This window comes from Ambystoma mexicanum, chromosome 8, assembly GCF_040938575.1.
Source record: "Ambystoma mexicanum isolate Mex_15411 chromosome 8, UKY_AmexF1_1, whole genome shotgun sequence".
Lineage (NCBI taxonomy): Eukaryota > Metazoa > Chordata > Amphibia > Caudata > Ambystomatidae > Ambystoma > Ambystoma mexicanum.
In genome coordinates, this window is record NC_090929.1 from 1445268376 (window position 1) to 1445289459 (window position 21084).

The following is a 21084-nucleotide window of genomic DNA, read 5'->3' on the forward strand; positions in this document are numbered from 1 at the left end:
TGCCCGACCTGGGTGAAAGGTGTAACCTGGCCTACGTAGATGATGTTCTAGTCAAAAGCTCAAAACTGTGGAGGAACACGTAGCGGAGATCCGTTATGTTCTGACACAGTTGAGGGCTGTCGGAGCAAAACTCTCCTTTCAAAAGGCACAGTAGTGCAGAACCCATGTCAATTTCTTGGGGCATGAGATAACTCCTCAGGGTCTCTGTCCCCAGGAAAAGAAAGTAAAAGACCCCACAACTCTGCGGGAACTAAGGAGCCTCCCTGGACTAACTAATTACAGCAGAAAGTTCATTGAGGATTACGCAGAGATCGCAAGACCCCTGATCCATCTTTTGAAGGGGGGTCAAGTGGGAGTGGGGTCCAGAACAAGCTGAGGCAGTAAGACAACTCAAAAGAAGCCTCTCACAAGCGCCTTGCCTAGCTTACCCTGTCAAAAACAAGGAGTTCTTCTTGGAGACAGGGTTCTCAAATACATGGGAGAAAGTTGGCAGAGAAAGGCCCCGCGAGATTCAGCGCAAGGACGTACATTTTGTGGGTTTGGATGGGTTGCGGGTTAGAGCGGTATTGGGAACCTGCCAGATTACCCACAAGGAAGTGAACTGAACAGAGAATGGATTTGCTCTCACGCTGCGCACACAAACAAAATATCAAGCAAGGTTCGCTTTTGTTCACAGTTTTAATCAGCACTGTTGCAGCCTGACACGTGTTTCAAGCATCCCGCTCTTCCACTGAGGCTGCATTTTTAGTAAGTATAGTTGATAGAATTACAAAATTGAACAAACCATTATGTATTTGCAAGACAATCCCTCTGATGATCTGGAGCTCACCACAGAAGGTGACCACCCAGTAACTCCACAACCAACGCCTTTTTTAGAACAAATACGCAGGTACAAAAAAGGCAACCGTCAGGCAGCCTTAGCAGCTATGAAAAAGGTCAGATTCCAAATTCATTTGGTAACAAATACTACAATCCCATACCCAAGCATCGGGGCACAAGGGGTGGCCAGTCAACCAGGCGCAAACGCCCCACCAGTTCAATGCAGAGTCAAACGGGCAACGTACCAACAGACTCTGAGGAATCAGATAAGGTAGATTTAATACACAACTTGAGTAGTTACTCACTCTCTTCTGATGAACGTGCTGTCCTCAACAGAGGACTCTCCTTTGCACCCACTGGATTTAATGAATATGCCCAAATTCAGATTGATTTGTTTAAATTCATATGCAAATTAAAATTAAAAAGAAAATGTGATACGCAAGTTAAGTACTTTAAAACCAAGCCGCATGAACCCCTACCATCTGACATTACATTACAAACAATGTTAAGTACCCATGTATTAATGTCCATCAATGACTGTGAACTAGATCCCAATACAAATGTGATGGACCTCTTACAAGATCTATATATACAACAACAGAGTTTGAAAATAAAAGAACTGTCAAACAAATCTAAATGTATTCCTTTATTTCCAAAAGACAACCTGATCGTTACGTTTCACCAAGCAGTGATTCATGATATCCACAAACTACAAGACTCTCCTAAGTGCAAGGCCACAAGATATAATCTATCTAGTACCGAACAAAGAGCTTTACACAATTTGACTACCATTGACACCATTATTATAAAGGAGGCAGACAAAGGGGGAATGTAGTTATCATGGACAAATCAGACTACACAACAATGGGACTCTCCCACCTTAACTCCCCGGGATGCTATGAATCCTGCCAGGGAAACCCTTGTTACAATTGCGGGAAACAATCAAATCAGTGGTGTCAAAATAGTACACACATGGCTTGATAACTGATGTGGAAAGACGATTTCTAATGGTGGATGGCCCCACAATGCCCACCGCATATTTTCTTCCAAAGATACATAAACATTTTGACAAAATACCAGAGGGAAGACCAATCCTGAGTGGTGGCGGAGGCATTTTTGAGCCCATCGCCTTATACAGTAATGACTGTTTGCACCCTTGGTTAATATTATACCTACATTTATTTGAGCCACTATGCACATTCTCCAGACACTTGACCAACTCCCAGTACTACCGAACCTGGTGCTAGTTACACTCGATGTGAAAGCTCTCTATACGTCTATCAATCACCAACTGGCAATCACCAGTATCGATTATATCCTCCGAGAATATTCAGCTTTGTTTTTTGAATATGTTGAAATGATTAAAGATTTACTTACAATTGCCCTTTCTAATAATGTGTTCCTTTTCAACAACACCTACCATAGACAGCTTATCGGTATTGCAATGGGGTCAAGTTATGCCCCTGCCCTCGCAAATATCTTCATGCACAACTATGAGCAACAGTATCTCTTCTCAAATCAGTTATTCCAACCACACATCTATATGTGGAAAAGATATATTGATGATGTGATTTTGGTTTGGCAGGGGTCCATTGAATGTTTGAATGAATTTGTATCTTTTCTGAATTTGAATACTTGGGGCATCCAATGTACACATGCTTTCAGCTTTATGAGTATTAACTTGCTAGATCTTACTATCAGCATTTCTTAAAACCAGTTTGTTACCAAAACATTTCGAAAGTCAACATCTGTAAATGCAGGAAAGGAGAGTGTTCTCCTGGCTATCTTGCTTAATTGGTTCCAAGAAAGGTTCTAAAACAGTGGTTATTGCGATACAATTTTCGCTTTATTTGTGCTAGTGATGGGTTAATTCTTCATACAGTTGATATGCATCTAGTACATTTGGGGCAATATTGTCCCCTGGTTGTCAGCCGACACGTGTTTCGACCCGTGGGTCTTTATCAAGGCTGATCAGAATTCAAAATCATGTGAGGTGCAAAATTTGTGACATGTTTGTGACATACATGGTTAAATTGGTGCACAGTGAGTGGTGTTGGGTGAAGTAGTGTGTTGGCAAGTAATGCAGAATGATTGGGCACATACATTAAATGCAAATGGAAAATCATTTGAAGCATGAAGAGAGAAGAAAAAGCAGATGAAAGGTTAGCAAGAAGTCTTGTTTGGTTTACAGTAAGTGGAGTTGGAGGGTGGATGCCTCTTACCTATTGGATGCGGTCTGCAGTCCCCTTTGGGGTCCTGGTAAGTGATGCTTGACTGTCTTGTGGGGACAGTGGCTCCTGTTGGGCCCTGTAAGAAAAGTGGAGAAAATACGTGTGAGGCGTAATGTCGGGTGCCATGGGTAGGGGCGATGTCCCCATATGGGCTCGTAGGTGGTCTGTACCTCGTGTTGAAGTCCTTGCGTGTTGGGGCAAGTTGGGGTGTGGCGGATGCGTCCCAGTATGGGGGTGGTGTGCCCTGATTGAGAAAAGCTAGGGTCCATGTTGCCGGGACCGTGGCTGGGAGGATGATGGTGGGGGGTATGGTGATGGTTTGGCGGGTTGGGGGAGCATCATAGATATCATGGCGTAAGGGGTTGAGCACCCCAGTGGGGTGGGGTGCTGTGGGCCGGGCTTTGTGGGAATGGTGGAGCCCGGTGGGCAAAGAGCGCCGTGAAAATCGCCGTGTTTGATACACTTGGTCGGCCGGATCCAAGCGCCGCCAGGGAAGTGCACATGGGTGCATCTTACCTGAGTGCTGCTTGAGCGGTTCCGTTGAGCTCCTGGTCGAAGTGTCTGTGAGGTGAACACCTCTTATGGCACTGCGCATGCGATCTGAGTTACAGTTGGTGCTCTTGACGCATGCGCAGGGGATCAGTGTCCCTGATGGGGATCAGGCATGTGCATGGGTGATACCGGTAGACTGGGTTGGGCTCGGGGGTGGCCCGGGATGGGGATTTGAGCGATGGTTGGGCCAGTTGGGCAACCTGGGGATTCTCGCTTGTGGATTTACGTCAAGTTTTGCAAGATATAAAAGAAAGACACGGAATCTACAATCAGATTCGTAACCAGATATAACAAGGACAGCAAAGAAATCCAGCAAATCCTAGTCAAACACTGGGACCTGTTGCTCATGGATGAGCACATCAAACCCAGTCTAAAAGCATACCCCAGTATGTCATTCAGCATAGCACCAACACTAAGGATCTTACTCAGCCCATCCTTTCTACACGAGAAAAACATCTCGGCCCAGGACTGGCTAAGCAGATATGCACCAATCGGCTTCACCAAATGTGGAACATGTTCCATGTGTAAATATGCCACCCAAACAAAATGCGCAAAATTTACAGGCTGCCCACCATTCAAAATCATGGAGCACCTCAATTGTAAAAGCAAGTATGTGATCTATGCACTAAACTGTGTATGTGACAAGATTTACATAGGAAGTACCATCCGGGAAGTACGAACTCGGATAAGGGAACACATGAACAGTATCCACTCACAAGACCCAAAGCTGCCTTTGGCCAACCACTGGCAGAAGAACCACCAGATGGAAGATAAAAGCTTGAAAAGATACATTGGACTGAAAACAGTGAGATTGGGACCCAGAGGAGGAGACAGAAATGGCCTAAACAGTGATCACGATTTCAATGTGTTTCTGTAAACTCTTCTGTCTCGACACATTGACCCCCTGCTCCTTGAGATCCAGTGATTGGCCCACACCACTCCTATGTAACATCCAGACACCCAACAATTGCCAACGTAACCACCAACACTGACAACCACCACCAGCATTAGGGGCGCATGCCCGCCTATCAATGGAACCCACATGTCCAAAGAACAGGCCCGTTTCGCGGGCACCCCAGGTTGCCTAACTGGCCCCACCATTGCTCAAATCCCCATCCCGGGCCACCCCCGAGCCCGGCCCAGTCTACCGGTATCACCCATGCACATGCCTGATCCCCATTGCGCTTGCGCAAGGGAGTACCACTGCCCAATTGCCATCAACATGCGCATCACACGCAGGGACACTGATCCCCTGCGCATGCGTCAAGAGCACCAACTGTGACTCAGATCGCATGCGCAGTGCCATAAGAGGTGTTCACCTCACAGACACTTCGACCAGGAGCTCAACGAAACTGCTCAAGCAGCACTCAGGTAAGATGCACCCATGTGCACTTCCCTGGCGGAGCTTGGATCCGGCCGACCAAGCGTATCACACACGGCAATATTCACGGCGCTCTCCGCCCACCGGGCACCACCATTCCCACGAAGCCTGGCCCACAGCACCCCACCCCACTGGGGTGCTCAACCCCTTACGCCATGATATCTATGGCGCTCCCCCAACCCGCCAGACCATTACCACACCCCCACCATCATCCTCCAGGCAACATGGACCCTAGCTTTTCTCAACCAGGGCACACCACCCCCAATACTGAGACGCATCCGCCACACCCCAACTTGCCGCAACACGCAAGGACAACAACACGAGGTACAGACCACCTACGAGCCCATATGGGGGACCTCGCCCTTACCCATGGCACCCGACGTTAGGCCTCACACGCATTTTCTCCAATTTTCTTACAGGGCCCAACAGGAACCACTGTCCCCACAAGACAGTCAAGCATCACTTACCAGGACCCCAAAGGGGGCTGCAGACTGCATCCAATAGGTAAGAGGCATCCACCCTCCAACTCCACTTACTGTAAACCAAACAAGACTTCTCGCTAACCTTTCGTCTGCTTTTTCCTCTCTCCTCATGCTTCAAATGATTTTCCATTTGCATTCAATGTATGTGCCCAATCATTCTGCATTACTTGCCAACTCACTACTTCACCCAACACCACTCACTGTGCACCAATTTAACCATGTATGTCACAAACATGTCACAAATTTTGCACCTCACATGATTTTGAATTCTGATGAGCCTTGATAAAGACCCACGGGTCAAAACACGTGTCGGGTGACAACCAGGGGACAATATTGCCCCAGATGTACTAAATGCATATCAACTGTATGAAGAATTAACCCATCACTAGCACAAATAAAGTGAAAATTGTATCGCAATAACCACTGTGTTAGAACCTTTCTTGGAACCAATTAACAAGATAGCCAGGAGAACACTCTCCTTTCCTACTCAATAATTGGGGTACTGGCTAAACCCCAAAACTCTCCTGTGATCTTGCGACTTATGTATCTTACGAATATGCGTAAGTAACAATAGAGCTTAGCACGGTTGCTTCCGAACCTAGAGCCAACCACGATTCTATCATCTGTAAAGAGGTTACGACCTCAAATCAGTAGACAAGGCTAAACAGGACGTGAGAGTCATGAAGCGATGTGATCTACTCACACCAAAAGCTCGCAAAGATACTGCACATTCTCAGAAATTGAAATTCATCACCAGATATAATGCGGATAGCTCTGTCTTCCATAATATAATCAAAAGGCATTGGCATATTTTACAACTTGATCGTGACATTACCTCATGGGTGGGTACCACACCCAGTTTCATTTATACTAAGGCCAATCATCTCAAGAATATACTCTCACCCTCCTTCATGTCAATCCCGTTACATAAACATACTTGGCTGCATCAGCCTCAACTTCAAGGCTTTCGCAAATGCAGGGGCTGCTCAATGTGTGCCCATACATATGAAAATCCGTCATTGACTTTGGACATTTGGGTACACATAAGATCAACTCTTTTATCAACTGCAACTCCAAATTTTGTATCTACTGTATTAAATGCATATGTGGCCTCTATTACATAGGGAGTACCATTAGTCCACTTAAAATTCGGATTAGGGAACGCCTATCATCCATTCCTGAACCTGATTCTAAATACCCCTTAGCCACACATTGGCAACAAGTCCACCAAATGGACGACAAATCCATGATCAGATTTGCAGGAATGATGAAAGTTTCCCTACCCCAACGGGGAGGGAACTCGGTTCTTAAACTTAGACAATTGGAAGCACGCCTCATTTGCCAATACCGTACTGTAGAGAATGGCCTCAATACAGACCATGAATTATCCGTTTTTCTGTGATGAATGTGTTATTATGAATATTTAACTATACTGAGAACAGAACCCCCCCCCTTTTTCTTCTTACCAGGATGGTATTTCAATATTGATTTCGCTACCTGACCCAGTGGTGACCACCCAAACAGTGCTTATGTGTCAACTGCTATATACATAGCTCAACTAGTAATAATTATGAGGATACACAGCTATGACCCACTAGCATGCCTAAGCCCTATTGCGCATTATTACTATATCTCTCTCGCCGATTCACTTCTCACTATATTGTGCTTGATGGAACCCCTATCTGTGCGCATTAGTTCACCTCCTTATTACTTCACTATTTTGTAATAGTGACCCATTCGAAATTTCATCCAATATATATAATTTACATAATACAGTTAGTCCAATTACTACTTCACAATGTGTAAATGACTTAATTAAAATTCTTCTTTTTTCAAGCTCATTCAATATATATATTTTTCGCAATATAGTTACCCTAATTACTATTGGATTCTGTCTGCAAATAGGTCTCAGTGTATCTCGCGGCCATCTGTACACCCAAGATGGCACCCGGGTTTACACTGCCTATACGTCTAGCGTTACGTGACCATGCTTTCAGGTTGATTTATACAGAGCACAGAGCCCTGCGTGTTTGGCTCCTGTGCTTCACTCGGCAGTGAACACGCTGGTGAGTACCACACTTTGTTGCTGAGCCCTGACTTGAAGGGGCTCTTCAATTTCAGCTGCGAGTCTAGACGACCTCAGCAGCATAGCATGCTAATTGGTCCCACCTTTTTGTCTCCTCTCTCCTTTTTGCGCACAAATTTGGTTTGGATGACTCCTCTACCAGCACGAACAATAATTTACAATCTAAGTCGATCCTGCAACTGCTAGTAATTGGTATGTTCCCTTGCCTTCATTGGATATTCTTATAACTGTGAGTTATTAACTGGATGTGATTTGACCCAAATAGATATTTACTTTATTATAGCAACATTTTTGGTCTTTTCAATTTCTCCCTACAGTGGAGCCCACGGTCAATGCCAATATTCCCCAATCTAAAATACATTAACTCATGGGTAAGTGAGCTTCTTCTACATTTAATTGGTGCCTGTTTGGCTGACTTATTTTCAACTAATCTGACTCAACAAAGGTCAAACTAATTAAATCCAATTCCTATAATTGCCAGCCCTATTTAGACTGTGTCATTTTTAATTTGTACTAACCAGTCTAACAAGAAGCCAAGATTAAGGTACAGCATACATTCTTTACCAATTCTTTTACACATTTACTGTGTGGTTGCTCACCATTGGTACCAGGATTGTTCTCATGGTTTGCTCAACAATGATTCTTTGTTGTTCTTTTCCCTTTCAATATCCTTTTCTCATCAATTGATGGTGTTACCTTACAACTTCACATATCCTTTGGAATCAGTTGACGCATTATACAACCTGTACAATTGGAAAACAACTGTAAAATGTTGATTTGATTTTGGCTTGTCTGTTTCGCCTCATTTGCCCTCTTTCCCTTGGGTCTGGACGTTCACGCTTTTACTGTTTTTGTCTTGCAATTATATCATGGTTTGTTCAATTGTGTAATTCTATCAACTATACTTACTAAAATGCAGCCTCAGTGGAAGAGCGGGATGCTCGAAACACGTGTCAGGCTGCAACAGTGCTTCTCAAATACATGCTTGACAGCAGTATTATATCAAAAGCATGACAAGGTCAATAAAGTAATCGCCTATGCGAGTAAGACTTTATCCTCTGTGGAGGAAAAATTCAATGATTGTGAGAAGGCATTCCTGGCAACGGTGTGGGCATTGAAGAAATACCGCCCGTTTATCCCGGGGGAACAAATCATAGTGGAGACTCCACACCAACCTTTGCAATATCTTCAAAGTGACAGAATCCGGGCCGGAAATGTGAGTAATTTCCAAATTACTTCCTGGATTCTGTCAATGCAAGGCTTTCCTGTGGACGTCAGATATGGTCAAAACAAGAAGAGTCCCCTCGCGCAAGGTCTGGCTGACTTGCATGATTGTGCCAGAGAAAACTGTCTCGAGGACGAAAGTCTTAAAATCAAGGACAACAAGGAGGCCTACCTTAATTCCCCACACAAAGTCTATGAATAAGACCAGTGTGAGGGACTGCCCACTGCCACTTGTGGCCGGCGTAGGGAATGCATGGGTGAATGATGCCCCAGAACCCTCCGCTGGGTACAAAATCGGTTCCCAAAGTAGTCAAGTGGCAGAGCTGATGGCTGCGTATCAAGCCAACCTCACTGCTATCCAACACCAACTCCACGAACTGGTCATAATCACAGATTATGTACGGAACGTGTTCGTGGAGCACCTGCTTATTTGGAAAACAAGAGGCATGCTATGAGCTAATAATAAACCTTTGAAACATGGAAAATGAATACAAAACATTGATGAAATGGTCACCTCGAATGGGATGACCATCTACTGGAAAAAGATCAAGGGTCATTCTAAAGTAGAGGGACCAAACAAAACTGGAAATGACCTAGCTGATCAGCTGGCGAAAACCAGAGCCATCCAAGGGGATCTACTTGAGATCGAGTCCCTGTTGGGGGAAATCCAAGTCACTGCTATCACTAGGTCCCAGACAAATGCTCACAATTAACTCTCAACTGCACAATGGAGTAAGGAGACCCCGGATGCTGATTTGATTACGGCTCAACAAGGGGATCCAATAATTGGTAAGTTTTATCAACACATTGAGGACTCTGAGAACTTTCCCCTGATGGATACCGATTACATAGGGAAAGAGGACCTCAGAGTGTTGATGAAATGTCCAAAAAATGTTCTGAATCCAAGACGGTTTGTTGGTGAGGAGATCCGTAGCTGGCCATGACAGGTGGGTGGTCCCTACCTCATTCCGAAGCCTGATGCTAAGTCACGCCCATTATGCGGCCACAGCCGGTCATCGGGGGTTTCATACAACACTAGAAATCTTGCGATAGGTTGCATACTGGCCACACATGGGGCAGGACTCCGACCAATACTTGAAGGGGTGTCTTGCGTGTGCACAATTTCAGCTAACATCACTCACACACCATACTCCCCTCTAAAAAAAGGGGGATGACACTGCCTTGGTCATTTGTACAATTTCAAAAGGAACCAAGCGCAAATTCCTCCCAACTTGGCGGGGTCCTTTTGAAATTGTAGCCAGCATCTCACCAGTCGCCTACAAAATCTGCATCCCCAAGGGCAGTTTGGCAGAGGGGGAAGACAAGTGGGTCCACATAAACCAGCTGAAGAGTTGCCATCCCAGGCATACTTTGTGGCAAATAGAGGAGCCCACCAGAAAACCAGAGGGGGACATTCCGGCAACCTAAAAGAATCCACCTGTTAAAACTATTAGTAAATATAGGCGGGGAATATTGTAAATTGTATTTCAATGTATGCATCTGCCCCACTACATGAGTAGTAGTGGGGAAATTTCCATAACCATGCTCTGTTCTGTCTCATAGCACTGGAACCAAGAATTTCTAAGTACCAAGGAGGACCACTCGGGGACCGGGAGGAAAGACCCAAGGTGCCCGAAGTATCGCTCCATGCTTCCATCCAGAACTGGCGAGGAGAGCATGTAGATCCAGCATTGATGGGAGAAGCAGACGACTTTCTCCACCTGGACCAAAGAAAGAAAGAACATCCCAATCTCCCGACTTCCCCTTGACGGGCGGTCAAACGCAAGTCGTGAGGGGGGCTCTGTGGGATGTTTTAACCCACTTTTGCTCTGCTAGGCAGCATCACTGTGTTAGGATGGTGCCAGAAACATCAAAATGGCCGCAAAACCCTTGTGCGTGCCAAAACCTCTGAAAATCGCACTTTGCAACGCACAAAAAGATGGCTGCCCAATCTGCCACGCATGTTGTCAGTGGTGGAACAGAGACCTCACTCCTGAAATGTGTCACTGGGCCCCACAACAATTGGAAATGGAGTACAGAAGGAGAAAGCAGTGCTTTGCTAAATGAAACCCCCAAATCTTGCTTTAAACCCCTTTTTCTTTGTTGCTGAACTGCAGAACGCAGGTTCAAAACACCCTCAAACATCCAAAATTCTTGCTGGGTGCTACAATTCACTTAGTCTAAGAAATCATTGTGAACTTGCAAGGTCCTGAAAAGCTGAAAGCATAAAGGGATTTCCACAGCAAAAGTGGCCTGTCTGTGGATGTCAAAAATCTCCGTTCAGCCGAGGACTGCAGGGATGACAGCTGTCAAGAGCCTGCCGGATTAAACTTTAAACATGTATAAACTGAAATCAAATGTTTGCAATCTAAGAGGCCTGTTGCTGATAGTAACCCATCTTGTAATTGTTTTTATTCCATGGTTTACAATCTTGAATGAGAATTCTAGCTGCTATTTTGAAATCACAAGTTTGTTTTAAGCTAAGGGAAAATGCAACAGAATTAACAATTAAATCAAGCCTGGCTAAAAGCTACCAAACTGGAATATCAGGTTTCTCCACAGAATGATGGCCTTTCCCCCCACTGGGAAATCACACCCAAGCGGTAATTATAGGGTTTGGAAAGAACTTGGTCTACAGAGGCAAAAGGGAACAATGAACAGCTGCTGCTAAGGAAATGCGAGGTGTGAGGACAGTCGTAAATGGCCTCTGCCAAGAGCAAACAGGGAGGAGACTGCTTCTGGACTGCAGGGAGACAAAAAAAGGCGGATCCAAATAACCATCTGTGGCTGAACCTTCACAAAGAACATTTTCCAAAAAGACAGATAACACTGTTTAAAATTGTGAAAAATATGAAAATAACAGATTTGTAAATCTAAATTTTGGCTGCACGTTTCAAGAGGCCGCAAAATCGTGTGACATGTTCTGGAAAGAAATGGCAGGAAATGTGATTTTACACAAAATGTATTTCTGCTAGAAGTATGAAACTTTATACACTTATGCCCATGTTAAACGCGCACACTTGTAGAAATTGGCTTAAGAATTGGACATTGTGTTCCTGATGAAAAGGGCAAAATTCTGTGAAAAGCCGAGACAAGATCCCACAGCTCCGGGGTTTTGAGGGATAGCTTCTATATAAAATATGTAATCTGTATGTGTGATTGTTATAAAGGTTTTACATGTGTAAGTATGTTTGGTGCCAAAAGTAGATTTTGTGTCCAAGGGGCTAGGGGTGGATTCTCAGCCTCATAAAATCACACCATAAAGGTGACACATTGTTTCTCTCCTCCTATCAAGGCAAAGAGGAGACTCTGATCCAATCACCTGTCAAAAGGGGCGAGCTTAGGCAAAACCAGCCCATACACCCCCTTTATCATAGCATAAATAGAGACAGCTCACCACTCAGAAAAACAGACAGATTCACTCACTATCCTGATACTGGCTGAGCACCCTGCTGCTGAACTCTACGTCTTCATTGCTCCAGACTCCAGAAACTTGGCAAACCAGAAACCCATTGCATATCTGAACCATTTTCAGCTAGACCTCAAATTCCAGAACCAGAACCCCACACACCTAAGGGGAAGCATCATATTACAGCTGGGCTGCGCTGTACTGCTTGCCTGCTGAAAATCAAATTCATCCTAACCAAGAAGGGCAGATCCAATCTAGTCCTGTGCCATGCTGTGATCAGCGGGCTTTGCAGGTCCAGTCCTGTGCCGTGCTGTGACCAGAGTGCCTTGCTGATTGCAGATCCAATCCGATGTGCCCAGCTGACTGTCCTAGAACGAGATCCAATTCCCTGACCAGAATCTTGACGGACCAGAATCCAGATGGTTCCGTTTAAAAACATATCTAGTGAGTATCTATAGATAGAACTGTGTCACTAGCATATGCACCTTGCTTAGTTAATCCCTATCTTAAACCCATCCTATCTTGTATTCAGAACCTCTGTTTTTAGGAGTATTTCTGAATTGTCGGAACTCTCTATCCAAACAATTCTATCTTCCTCTATACTAGTATTGCTAAAACTATCTTTCTGATCATTCTGATCTTGATAGGTTTTTCTTAGGGCAACTGAAACATAGTGTTCCTTTAACAATATTTTTTGTCAGTGAACTGCATAGCTTTTTAGTAGTGCAACTTACCCAAACGTCCCTTTAACAATTTTTTGTGTGAGCAAATTGCATAGGTTTTTTCTAGTGCAACTTAACCATAACGTCCCTTTTACAATGTTTTTTCACTACATTCAGCAACCTCTTCAATCAACGGAACAACCCTAAACAAGCCACGTTACCCAAATGCATGATGCCGTAGTGCATGACGACTAAATTGACTGTTGCAAAATTGTCCAGGTCTCTGCAAAGGGCATGCATATCGGCGCAACTCTGGTCATACACAGCGCATCACAATGCGTCCACACCTTCCAAACCGAAATTACCATCAAAGTGTCTTTCCAGGGCATACATGTGCAGATCTATCACAAAGGCATCACCCAAAGTTAACACAATGCGTTTCTCCATGTTAGCTAGCCTCACTACGCAGAGTAATGTAAAACAGTTTGACCACCCCTTCCTGTGAACCACACCCTCAGTACCTGATTGGATAATTCCCACAGTCCCATTTTCATTGGGCAGCATGGTGAGAATCACAGAATGTGGTACATGCGCTTCCCAAAGTACTGCGAGGGCCATGCCTCAGTAAAGCAGGAGCAGTCCTTCTTCCCCTTCCACTATTTCTTGTCCACCACTACCTCATAGAGTACGGGTAAATAGTCACACATGCATCTCCCAATGCCATCGAAGACATTAGCATCTAACACTGTCAGCTCTGCACAACACTTCATATGTACCGTTACAAATTCAGCCTGCTTTCAAATGACAAGACAAGACACTTGTGTCTTGTCATTTGAAAGCACGTCTAGTAGAAAGTTCAGTAAAAGATTGCAAAATTTGTGCATCCACATTCATCCACATGAGGGCACATCACCACAAAATAGAGGTATGAATACTTTTTATACAGTATGTTTACAACTCTGTTATAAGTGTCTCTGCACACAGTATCTGCCACTGAGCGTCCATTACGTTCTTGAAAAGCATACTGTTTTTTCTCCCATCCCCTACCATCAAGTGGCACTTCAATGGTATGTGCTTGCAACATTGTCATTTACCCATATCATACATTGTAATATCGAAACAGAAACTGTCTTCTTTCTTTCCGACAATGCAGTGAATTGTTTTCCCCACTAACCCATCTCCTACATAAATCATACAAATAAGGCACCAAAACCAGCACTGAATGTATCTTAACCTAAAGCAAGTTCCCAAAAGGTCACTGTCTACACAGCTGCGGTTCTCTCTAGGCTGGACTATTGCAACAGCCTCTTAAATCTGCCCGCTTCTACTCTCCGCCCTCTGCAACTCATCCAGAAGAGGACTGCACAATTTGTCCTTGGCCTCAAGCCCAGGGATCGTAGCTCTCCTGGACTGAAATGTCTGCAATAGCTCCCAGTGGCTGCGATGAATAAGTTGAACACCCTCTGCATTATGCACAAGCCCTCCTGGGCCCTGGGACCTCAATACCTTCAACTCTCACTTCTTAAATATCTCCCTGCTATAGCTCTTCCCTCATCCGCATCCAACTCCCTCAGGGTCAGTCACTTCTGCAAGGAACCAGTTGGTATAGATCTCTTTCTTCGGCTGGGGCTTCCCTCTACAACAGCCTCCCTGCCTCTCTGAAACTTGAGGCGAAACATTGCCGGTTCCGGAAGCACCTCAAAGCCTTTCTCTTTGCGTCTGCTTTTTCTCCTCCGCTCCCCGGCTGACTTCCTGGCTGCAACTAATTCTCCACTGGTTACCTGGCCACTCTCTGATGTCAGGCCCAGGCCACTTCCCCCCCGCCAATAGCACCCCTGCACTGCCTTTCTGGCAAACCCCGCACTTGGGGACTGTTTTCTGTATCGCAAACAGTTCCACCACCTCCTGATGTCTGCACTTGTCCTTGCACTGAGCACAATCGGGCCGTATTTCTACTTATTGTCATTTGATCTTCTTCCCATGTACTGCACTTTCCCCTCCCCCTACCCATTCACTTGGACGATCAGAGTGACACCTGGCCTGGTAGGTTCGTTGTCTCTGTCTCCCCTCTGTTCCCCCTCCCTTGCTTCATTGTGCCTTGAAAAACTTGTGTATAAGCGCATTATAAATGGCATATCATACAATTTCACATCATATGATACCATACACACATTGCATTCATAACAACAGGATGCCTGCCTGCCACTTACCTTGTACACTTTACAGGTTTCTTTTTTTCCACAGTACCCCACTTACTACAAACTTTTCAAAAATGATCGCACAAAAGCAGCATTGAATGCATGTTACCAAGTACATACAGTGCATGCATACAAGCAGGATGCCTTGCCCTTATGTTGCACACTTCCACCATAGCCTTCTGCACTTCTTTGTGCAAAGAAACATTCTGCCACAGTTTTTGCATACACACCACAACCACAAACCTTATTGCGCAATGCCATAGCCTCCACAGTCCCATTTCCATGGCTCCCATCCTGAAAATGGCCAGATGTGGCACGGGTAATCCTGAAACTACAGTGGAATTCGTGCAGTTTTCATGCTAGAAAGGGCTGGGGCTCGGGGGGAGTGTGAAACAGGGTAGGGGATTGGGTTGCTAGTGGTCCCTCTGAAAAGTGTTGGTCTTATTTTTTTTTTTTTTCATTTTGTTACGTGTTTTTTGAAGTGCTTGCAAACAACCGTTTTTGTTTTTTTCTCTTTGTATGAGTTTCTGTTTGTTTCTACTCCTTCAATTTTTCCAGAATTATGGTCAACGCTTCTTGCACAGTGTAAAAGAAAATGGTATTGCCAATGGCGTTCAAAGAAATGGCATTTGCGTGGAAGCAGTGTATATTTTGCAACCTCATGCTCTGATAGTTGGTGGAGAACATTCCATCAGTGCATATGAATGCAGACATGCTTCTGTTTATAAGGCACCTTTCGAGCTCTGGCTGGGGACAAATTACACCAGCATAGTCCCACACTCCACTTAGTGGAATGGTTGAGAAAACGACCTTGGCAGTGGGAAAAATCCACATCACTGTATTCATCAACTTCTTCAGGTGACGGAGCAACTGTCCACATGACATAACCCAAATGTAGAGCTGCATAATGCACCACGACAAATTGACCAGTAACAATAGAGGCGACATACCTGCAAAGACGAACCATCCCGCCAAAACTGCACGCATAGAGACTGGCCCAAAAACGTCTACTCCTTCCAACCCGAAAATAGCAGCAACACTTCTTTGCACGGCATACCTGTGCAGATCTTGTACAAATGTATAACCCAAGAGCAGCACTGTGCGTCTTTCCATCTCTACCAACCTCACTACACAGAGAGTATTCAGAAAAAGTAGTACCGCCCCTTCCTGTGTACCACAACCATGACACCTGATTCCATAATCCCCACAGTTTCATTTTGCTTGACCACCATGCTGAGAATGGCAGGATGTGGCACGTGCACTTTGCCAGCTACAGCGAGGGCTACACCCCACTGAAGCAGGGACAGTCCTTGTTCCCTCTGCACTGCTCTTCTTCCAGCACTCCCTCATTGAGTACTGTGAAATAATCATGCATGCATGCAGCAATCACAGCCAAGAACTCTGCAGCCAACACTATAATTTCTGTACAGCACTCCATATTTACTGTTGAACACTCCAGGTACACGTTGCGTGTGCTACCAGAGCACCTTCAGTGCAAAGGTCTGGAAAAAAATCCACAATGTCAGCATCCAAAATCATCCAAAGTGGCACCCAGCATGCCTTTGACCATGCACGCAAGAGTCTACTGCTTGCCCACACCCAGCACAACATAATGGAGCCATGCATGCAAACATGTGGCCAGAAACCACAATCCACTAACGTAACATAGCCAGTGGCACTTCTATCGAACCCCAGCACCATAAGACACCAATGCATGGAAACATGTAACAGTTAGCAGAGTCCACAAACATCCCACTGCCTCTGCCACCTCTACCCACTTCCATTCACAAAGTATTGTGTCACTGCCAACCAGACCACACAATCTTCACAACATTGGGAATACTCCCAGGAATCTACACAAACCAGAATATCCAAGTGCCTAGAACATTCACTTCAAGCCTACCCTCTAGTATAATGACAGTGTTTCAACACTGCACCCAATGGGCACAATGCAGGACTTTTCAATGCACAATCTCCAGCCATACACCGAAAACCGTAGGATGTTCTAACATTGACCGCACACATGAAAGCAACAATATATGCATGCCTGTGCACTTCTGGTGCTCTATGAAGAGTAAAATGTGCTTCACAACCATTACGTAAAGGTGAGCACCCTCTGACAGATGCTGTCTAAACTGCATTTCTGCGGTGGGTGTGGGCAAGGCCTAGACTATTGGGTGCATGGTCTACGACCTTTGGCCATGCACCCAATAGTCTAGGCAAGGCCCACACCCACTGCAACGTAATGCAGCGATGTATGGAAACATGTGCCCAAGTACCACACTCCACACATGTACCACAGCCACCGCCACTGCTACCCAACCTCTGCACCTTAATACAGCTATGCATGGAAACATGCAACAGTTAGCCGATTCTATAAATATTCCACAGCCTCCGGCACCCATACCCACTTTCTTTCACACAATATTGCGTTACTGCTAAGCAAACCAAAAAAATGTCTGCAAAAGTGGCCCTGCTTCCAGCACTCTATTCAGTACACAATAGCAATACCTCATAGTGCAGTATAGTAGTCAGCACTCCGCGCAATGGACACTACACAAACCTATGAAATATGAAGTTCACCCCTATCCACTTCTCTGCACACACTATTTGAGTATTGCACCCACTTCACACACTGCAGTATCCATGCACATAGAAGATGCACTTCAACCCTACCCGCTTCTATACTGAGAGTATTCCAACAATGCACTCAGTGGACTCAGTGTACACACTGCAGAACTGAGTCACAGCTGAATCTTAGCTGTCTGACTCATTCAAGTGCTACTCATTCAGGTGCTACGAGAGTCTTTTCCCCATTGCTGTCGGCGTTGGAGAAGGAGGGGCCAGCTTTTCAAAAATCTGTTCGTGTGCGCGGAGCGCACAGCAGAGTCACAGCTGAGTCTTAGCTGTTTGACTCATTCAGGTGCTACAAGAGTCTTTTCCCCATTGCTGTCGTCGTTGGAGAAGGAGGGGCCAGCTTTTCAAAAAGCCTTTCTTGTGTGCGCAGCGCACAGCGGAGTCACAGCTGAGTCTTAGCTGTCTTCGCTGGCTGACGGCTGTTGGCCCTCGAAAACACATTGGCACAAAGATCAAAATCAATGCGACCAGAACAAGTAAGCGGATTGACGTGCTAATAAGTTGGCCACAGTCATTTCAGAGGAGCTGCAGCAACGTTCCATGCACTTTCGTTGTGCACTTTAGTCTGAACTGAACTACTTGCCAACCTGAGCCTCATGGAGCGATCAGGTTGATTGTCGGCCCTCCCTGCACTGCGGAAACAATAGAACGCAACTTTACTTAGTAAAGCGGTGTGACCAAGAGCCACGGGTCACATGAGGTGCAGAACGAAGATGACGTCCCCAGCATCTTCAAAAGGATCGAATGTGGAAGGTGGTCCTCTTACAAGAAGAATGACCCTGCAACACCGGTGACTGCTGAATCCATGGTCTGTAATGAAAGCTGGAGCTCTTACACCAGAGGTAAGAAATCCTATCATACAATCGACAGTCCAAGCGAATGACGGTAATTACTTTAATGTCTCGAATTCGTGTGTTGTCGCTAGTCCTGAAGACTCACCATCCCCACAGGTGACCGACATAGATAACCTAGCGGACATCCTGAACACTAACTCAGATGCTGCCTTAACTTGGACTAGCCTCACCACGATTGATCTAAATGATTTACTAACATTGAAAGGTCTTGGTCTGGCTCCAGAGGTTTCCTCTGATATAATTTCTTCTGACTTAACTTCAAACTCACTGCCCCCTCCTAGTGGGGAAGACCCCAATTCAACCTAGTTCTATACCCCCTTCGACATAATGGATAACGAAATATTGGATATTACTGTTCTGTCAGAAGGACCCCAGAGACTATTTCCCAACTGCTCAAATGAGGCGATGCACAAGATCGGTGGAAATAACTCAAATGACTTACCAGCTAATTTGCCAATAGGTCTTGAAATCAGTAAACTCCAGGGCACTAGTAAACCATCTGTAATTCAAGATTTAGTGTCTGAAGTAATAGAAATGGCTGTTCTCCAGTACCGAACCTTCTCAATCTCAAACTATCGAACAATATGATAAAACCAAAAGAGCACCGGACAATTTTGACAACGACTTAAACGCTGCACTCTCACCAAGGGATACAAGTCGGATGAAAGAAGTTTCAAGGACAGGGCCGGAACTAAGGGAATCAATCTTTATTCCCCACGAAGATGTAAACTTTGATGTTGCAGCCCGTGAAGCAAGATTGGCAGAGCGTTTGAAAGCTGATTACCTGATGGTCATGGAAAAACTATGTGCAAGCTTTTCTAATTTTCCACGGATTAGCGACAAACAAATATCCAATCTTTCAGACTCAGCCGAAAATTACAATGGTAACTCGACGCTGTGGCCTCCGAGTCAAGTGCCATCACAAGGTGTAAGAAGCTCCTCATCATTTGAAAAATCGGGGCGTGTAGAAGCAGGAGCACCTGCACAAAGAACACAAACTGACAAACGGAACTCAGGAAGACGTCAAAACAAAGAAAACTCGTCTACAAGTGGGTTAGACCACTCGCTTGACTCTGGCCACAAGAAAAACGTATCCACTGCTGCTGCTATACAAATCCATAATAATGTTCTGGCTGCTACATCACTAGCACTCTAGCACTCATTCCCTTTGTTAAACTGTATGAGTCGTTGAACGAGGCTTCCAGAGACCAGGCAACAATGCTACAGAATCTTACTAGCAAAATAACAAAAATGGAAAGCTTCACTGGATTTCTTCAAACTCAGCTGGAACGCGAAGCTGAGCTAACCTTGCGTTGGCAACAGAGACTTAGTGAGCTGGCAGCTAGAGATCAAGCATCTAAAAACGATCTCACTGAAGGCCTATTGGTAGCTGTTAAATGGATGAGGCACACTGAGCATTAGCAACCAGTTCAAATGTGCTGTAAAAGGAGTGTTCCCCCTAAAATAACAATTGCAAGAGCAAATCTGAATAATCCGTCAAAAAAACAATCTAAGGAATGCATCAAAGCATCAGAAGGGAACCAAGTAAAACAGTCTTCCCAAACACCTGTTTCTATTGGAACCACAACTGAACAGGTAGTTATAGTAACCGATGCCCACGATCGTCAACCTCCACGAGCAAACGATCATCAATCTCCACGAGCAAACGATCAAAAAAAGAGCAAGTCCAGTTTAGTTGACAACGAAACATTAAATATGGACCATGTGACAAAAAAAGATAAAAACATCAACGAGTTTTCAGGACCCACACCAACAGATGCTAACACCAAAAAGACACAACAGTCCTTCAGTATTTTGTTCGGTATTTTTTCGGCAAAAAAACAAACAAGTGAAGAGCTGGAGAACACACGCAGTGTTTCCTGGGAGCAGAAGAAACCAAAACAAACAAATAACCCAGTGAAGAGACAATGCACAAACATGAGAAAGTTTATACAAAATGTGTCCACTCCACCAAGACCTGGCCTCTTTACCAGGCCTTCAACAAAGAGTGGTGAGTCTGCAACTGACGAAGATTCTAAAAGTGAAACATCACTGAAAGTTGGTAACACAAACTCGAGCAAACACCTGCGAGATGAGCCGGAGGATAATGACACAAATTCATCATCAATCTCGGTAAACCAGGATAATGACCCAAATTCATCATCAATCTTGGTAGACCTGTGTGACCTATCGACCTCGAGTCAGGGCAGCAAGACCTGGGCGTTGAACTAAAGTCACCTGTTAAAACAATTCTGACTAATAGTCAACCGAAAAAAAAGTGGGGTTTGCTCCTAAATTGGGTGCAGAAGGAAAAGGATTGAATGGGCCTTTGAAGACACACAAGCAAACTAAACTGAATCCAAAGCTGACAACAAGCAAACGGAAGAAACAATCTTTCTCGAGTGATAAGGATACAAAAAACACGAAGGGAAGCTGATTAACGAACCACGAAAAATTGCGTCTGCAAAATATACAAACAGATGGCAAAGAAGTAAACCTAAACAGTGGAAACATCATAAGACTATTCAAGTGTATTCTGACCTTACGAA